Consider the following 6,043-nt stretch of genomic DNA (forward strand, 5'->3'; position numbering starts at 1 on the left):
ATGGAGAGTCCGAGTTTACCCAGTGGAGGTGGGTTGTCGAGGATTTGTGGCACACTCTACAACCCGGTTTCTCAGAGACATTGGGTTCAGTGGCCAAGAGTTGCGTCGCACAGTGAAGAACTTATCTGAAGCAGCAGAAAGGAGCAGCAACTGGCTGTGGTTGAGACGGAAAGATTCTGGATGGCGATCTCAAGCACAATAGAAAGAAAGCTACGCTGATGTACAGGTAAGTAAGCTGGGCTGAGCTGAGTAGGGGATGGAGGGGGGTGATGCTGGGATGCCAGAATCACTGTTGAGCCCTCTTGAGGTGTCGTGGGCTAGTCAAAGAAAGAGGATGGAAGGTGCTCATTTGAAGACCCCAGAGATGGACCCTACTTGGCTCAATCCAGACGGTTGTCATGCTGATGTGCTGGGGAGACCGCACCTGGCTGATTCCTGGAGCCAGCATTACACTTCAGCAATCAACACCAGACAGAAGGATATCCTGCCAAGTACAGAGTGGGCTATGGAGGAGCCTCAACAGGCATCAATGTGCATAACAGCAGTTAACCCCCATGATAACACATTCCTTACAATAAGTTGCTATTTTAATGTTTTATTTGTAATTGCTCAAAATATTTTTGAGATGATATTTTTGCAATGCTGTGTTTAATCCCCCCCCCCCCCAAATAAAATCCTAGAGATGATTAGATAGAGATTGGCTTTGCCTACCACGTGAGGATCAAAATTCAAGCACAAATTAAAATGTAGTTTCCTGCTGTCACTAAATCCTGTTAATACCAAGTTTCACGATTGCCTCCCCAGCAGGATAATAAACTTTCTGTGTATGTTGTCTGTAGTGTTTATTCTGAATCAAAACTCATATGACAACAACTCGGACACCAATGGGTCTATTGACTTTTCTGCAAAAGAAATATATGGAAACGGTGTCAGCTTTATGAAAATGGCAAATAACGTTTTCAATTTTTTTTTTTTAAATCCTTACTGGAAGGACAGTCTACAAGGATACAATTGTGCTTGTTACATATTGAGTTTTAATCCATTAAAACAGACTAATACCTTAAAGCAGTGTGAACTGAGCCAAGACAGTTTTTCCTTAATGCCTGTGTCTGTATTTCATAACATACAACCAGAGAAGGTTAACAAGAAATCTGTAATGGGCTTATTTCTCCATTTATTTGAGTGAATAACATTAAATAAATATGACATACATAAAAACTGTGTCTATAAAGCATACATAAATTGGTAAACATCTGATGATTCTGCAAACCAAACAAAATGGCCTCTCTATATAAAAGTGTAAGATTAATTGAAACCTACTTAGCTAAAAACAGGCATGAAAGAAATAACATAGTTTTAAATCTTACGTGCAAGTTTTCTCTTTACATGCATCCAGCCTTAAAAAACAGATACACAATGAACCAAAATTGTCCCTAAGCTGTAGGACACCTCCTGCCTTTACCAAATGCTCCACTCGGGTCAAATCAATTCTTAAATTAACATGATTGTAAGTTTCCAGGCTTCAGAACAAACTTTTGTTGGCTTTACCAGTTTTGTGTCGTTTCCTTTCCAGCACCTAACAGCTGCAGATAAACTGCCTCAATCTGCAAGGCATTCTGCATCTAACCCCCCAGTCACAGATTGATGCATGAAGTTACAATGGTTTTCAAAAGGATCAGTGTGCTTTATCAGTAACATACCATCCCCAAGCAGGAAAGGTGCACATGAAACATCAAAAAACAGCCAGGTCCAAACAATGTTGCCTTCCTATTGTGCTGCCAGATTTCCAGCAGCGAACTGTGAGGTGTTTGTAAGATGGCACAGTTCAACATATAAGGATACATACTGATCAGGAAAGCAACTATAACATCACTGATTGAAGAGACAGAGCGCTAACCAGGGCAGGACAGTCTGCAGCAGCACATTCATCTGGGAGTGCAAGACTCCAGCAGACACTATCATCTATTCTATCCAGCAGTGATGCATTCCTGAAGGTCTCAATGGAATTTCCAGGCTCTCCAAGTTCTTTTTGCAAGAGCTTGGAGATGAGGTTGCTGAATTTGTTCTCTGTGGTGTAGCACAGGCCCTCGGTGGGCGTCAGTGTGAAGGAGGTCACGTTGAGCTTGGTCGGATCCAGGCAAAAACCATCCAAGGACTTGATGAAGACCACCACACTGAGGCCCAGCCCAGCTACGAGAGGGGAAAGGCACAGGGAATGTCCCTGACCAGCTTGTAGTTGGGCTAGAAGATGAAAAGGGGCAGGGAGTTCAGGTTGTTACTGTTGAGGTGGAGGGAGATGAGGCTGGTCAGGTTCTCAAAGGCTCCCTCCTCAATGAAGGTGAGCTGGTTCTTGTCCAAGTAGAGCACCTCCACCTCTGTTAGGTCACTGAATCAGGTGTTGGAGACGTTGGTGAAGAGATTGCCACCCAGGTTGAGCATCTTCAGATGCCTTAAACCTTTGAATGAGTGACAGGGCAGGTCACTCAACAGGTAGAAGTGCTCAATCCACCGGCAGTCCTGGAAAGCCTGGTCGTGGATGACGTTGATGTGGTTTTCCTGCAGGTTCAGGTACTTGAGGTTACTCAGGCCCTGCAGGGAGTTGTAGGCCACGGCCTTGATCCTGTTGCGCTCCAGGTAGACATGTGTCAGATGGGCCCTGGGATCCAGCGGAAGTTGTTCTGGAAGCAGAGGAGCTCCCTGAGGGCAACCTTTTCCAGCAAGATGTGGTCAGGATAGGTCCAGCTTGACCAGACGCTTGAAGGCAGTGAAGGTCCAGGTGTGCATGTAGCGGATGTACTCATTGTAAGCCATCTTGAGCTCCACCAGGTTGGGCAGACCCTTGAAGGCCCCCACCGTGATGAAAGAGATGTTGTTGTGGTCTAGCAACAGGCAGCGTAGGGAAGGCAGGGTGCCGAAGGCCCTCTCAGACAGAAACTTGATATTGTTTTTGTCCACATTGATGGACACAACCTTGCAGGGGAACTCCTTAGGGAAGTCAGCAAGGTTGGAGCGGTCACACAGCATGGTGCAGCTCCACTCATGGGTACAGATGCAGTGAGCAGGGCAGGAATGGGCACAGGCCCAGGGGGCAAGGACGGGGGGGTCAGGAAAAGAAAGACTGGAGAAGGGTTAGAAGGGAATGAGAAGGAAGAAGAAATGTCAAGAACTGCTCTGCAATCTTAAGAGGTTTTTAAAATGTTTTACACATATAAATACATCCAAAGAATTGTTTTTTATATATATTTTTTGTATGTACATTGCTTTATCAGATATAGTACAATATTTTGCCATGACCGCCTGTAGCATATTGTGCATGAAAATCCAAAATATTTATATACAATACATTATGTGTTGCTGGACAGATCTTGTGTTTGATACAAGGAGCGGGGTCTAGTCACATAAATGTATCTTTTCTGCATAGAAAAATACCTTAGAATTACAAGGTTAAAGTGTTTTGGTTTTGATAACATTTTATGTAGTTCTCTTGATTATTTATGCGGTAGGAATGCAGTCATTACTGTATGTAACTTGTGGTAGTGTATGCCTGTTGTCCTCTAGGACTATTTGGCCAACTATCAAAAATACAAGATTTGAGCATGTTAAGCAGAGGAAACACAAAGCTAGTTATTCGGAACAGTGGTTGGAATCTGGTTCCAGGAGACCGGGAGACCTAGTTTGATGCAACTTTCTTTTATCAAACCCCAAGTCTCTCGTGTGCCATGCGGTCTCTCGAAACCAAGTTCCAAGCCACAAAGTTCAGCTTTTCTCCTGCCTTTATAAGCAGTGTTGATAAGTCACATGTACTTCTAGCAGTCCTAACATAGCTGTTAATCAGAGCTCCAGAGGGAAGATGTGTCAAAACCATACAACACAGGATATAAAACTTCACTTTTAGATGCATTTTGCAATTTACTGTAGTTCCAAATGTGGACAATCAATACTCACCATTTAAAACTAGAAAAAAAAAAGTGTCTATTCATTTGTGGCATTTCAGGCTTAAATGGGGATGAGTATAAGTGGGAAATATCTAAAATAATAACAAACAACACTAAGAAATCTTTGCTCAAGTGTTTTCGTAGTAATTCCATTAAACAAGAAAACACAATGCATCTCTATAAATCACACCTGTAGCATCTGAAAAGAACATTAAAACATTCTATATAAAAAAAACATGACTATAAAATAACATTTTGCAGCATGTAAAGGTTAACAAAATTGACAGTGTGTCCTGCATAAAAACAGACATAAATAACAAAATCTATTGATATCAGAAAAGTTCAGCAAATAGCTAAACATGCCGTTTACCTTGCTGCTGTGCTTCACTGCCAGCCTGTGACGACTGGGTTTAGTTTCTCTATCATGACCACTAGGATTATTTATTTTTTTAAATGTATTTTCCTCATTAAGCTATCACATAATGGTTGACAAATCCTCTGGATGAAAAGGAAGATTAGAGGTGATGGGAGTAAAATCTGTTCCCAAATCATATCACATCCCAGTCTCTCCTAGAACAGAGCAACAGCATATTTTATGCAGATTACCTCATAAATCTCCTTTATTTTAACCAGATCCATGCAACAGCCTGCCAGAGCGCCAAACTAACATCTCCTGCACCAGCATGCATGAAAACACTATTTACAAGAAAAACATTAGGTTATTATCATAACCCTGGTTCCCTGAAACAGAAATGTAACCATTACCTAATGGGTGTTTACCTCCTAAAGACCCAAAACCTGAATATTCTATATGAAAGCTTCTCAGTCGAGCTTGTGACGCAGTCATAGCCCACCCCCGAGGACGTAAAATAACAGTGCTCAGACCTTTGCTTCATTTTTCCTTCAAGCCTGGTGCAATCACAGACCTTGAAGGTTAATGGTTTCGATTTCAGAGAACCAGGGTATGAAATATAAACCTTACCTAATGGGTAAGTATACCAAAGCTGTCTCAAGGGTAATATTGCAGAACAAATATTTCAGCTCAGCTGAATGCATGGGCTCAAATGCAGGCTTCATGAGTGCATTGAGCATCACGTTTCACCACCAAGGAGGAACAATATTGTTCACAGATGGCTGAAGCCGCCGAACCCCTTTCACAATTTGCCCCGCCAGGAAGCTGAGCTCCTGGGGAGTCAATTTTGCCACGGCAAGCTGAAATAGCTGCCAGATTGACCTTTAATCTAGAGGGGAAGTTCCCCTCAACATACAGGTCCAGCAACAAATGTCATCAACTCTCCCTTGGCATAGAGCCATGGGGGTGGATGCAGTCACCTCTCTAACAGAGGGTGATGGGAAACAGCACTGTGCAGGTGAGGGACATAGGGTGTTCCATAGAGGTGTGGGAGCTGCTTCCGCATCCAGCGGTCAATGAATATCAGACATTTGCAGAGCTGAGATGTTATAGTAATAAAATGATGACTTGGACCACATTGAGGAGTTCGATGATAAAACGAGTGATCAGGAGAGGATTCATCAGTATGCACGTCTATAAAGAGGTACTTAAAATACAGCGAACAAGGAGTGGGGCTTGGCTGGAGATGCAGTACTAAGTGTCCTGTTGATATGCAGTGCCTTTTAAACCGGTTTTACTGTGAAAGTTACTTTTAAAACAGCATGTGTAAAATAAACAGCCCATGTGAAAATTAGACCCGACATGCCTAACAAACACTGAACAAATGGACAGCTAAGGGTTAAAGCTGAAGTGGTTCATAAAGATTTAACATATGCCATGTTCAAAATGAGCTATATAGAAGTTACTGTAAAGCGCTCTAAATGTAACATTACACAACACCAATGTTTTGCTTCACTGAAATATACTGTAAAGCTAAGATAACTGCTGCTATTATGTATGGAAATACCAAAAAGCAGCTAGGTAATCTTCATTCAGGTTATCATTGGTTCATGTAGTTACAATCCTGCAGTTCACAATATGGCAATAACAGAGGAGGGGGGTGATCTGTTATATCTGTGCTTTATAAGTTAAAACCATAAATAAGAAGCCCTAAATAACATATTTCTATAATTAAGCCTGTCAAATCTCTTCACTC

General features: G+C 42.2%; 1 pseudogene; it reads right to left on the minus strand.

Annotated features, from left to right (window-relative positions):
- Window positions 1–1,164: 1,164 nt before the first annotated feature.
- LOC121327515 lies at window positions 1,165–5,353 on the minus strand (annotated as a pseudogene).
- Window positions 5,354–6,043: the final 690 nt, after the last annotated feature.

The sequence above is a fragment of the Polyodon spathula genome, chromosome 15, assembly GCF_017654505.1.
Source record: "Polyodon spathula isolate WHYD16114869_AA chromosome 15, ASM1765450v1, whole genome shotgun sequence".
Lineage (NCBI taxonomy): Eukaryota > Metazoa > Chordata > Actinopteri > Acipenseriformes > Polyodontidae > Polyodon > Polyodon spathula.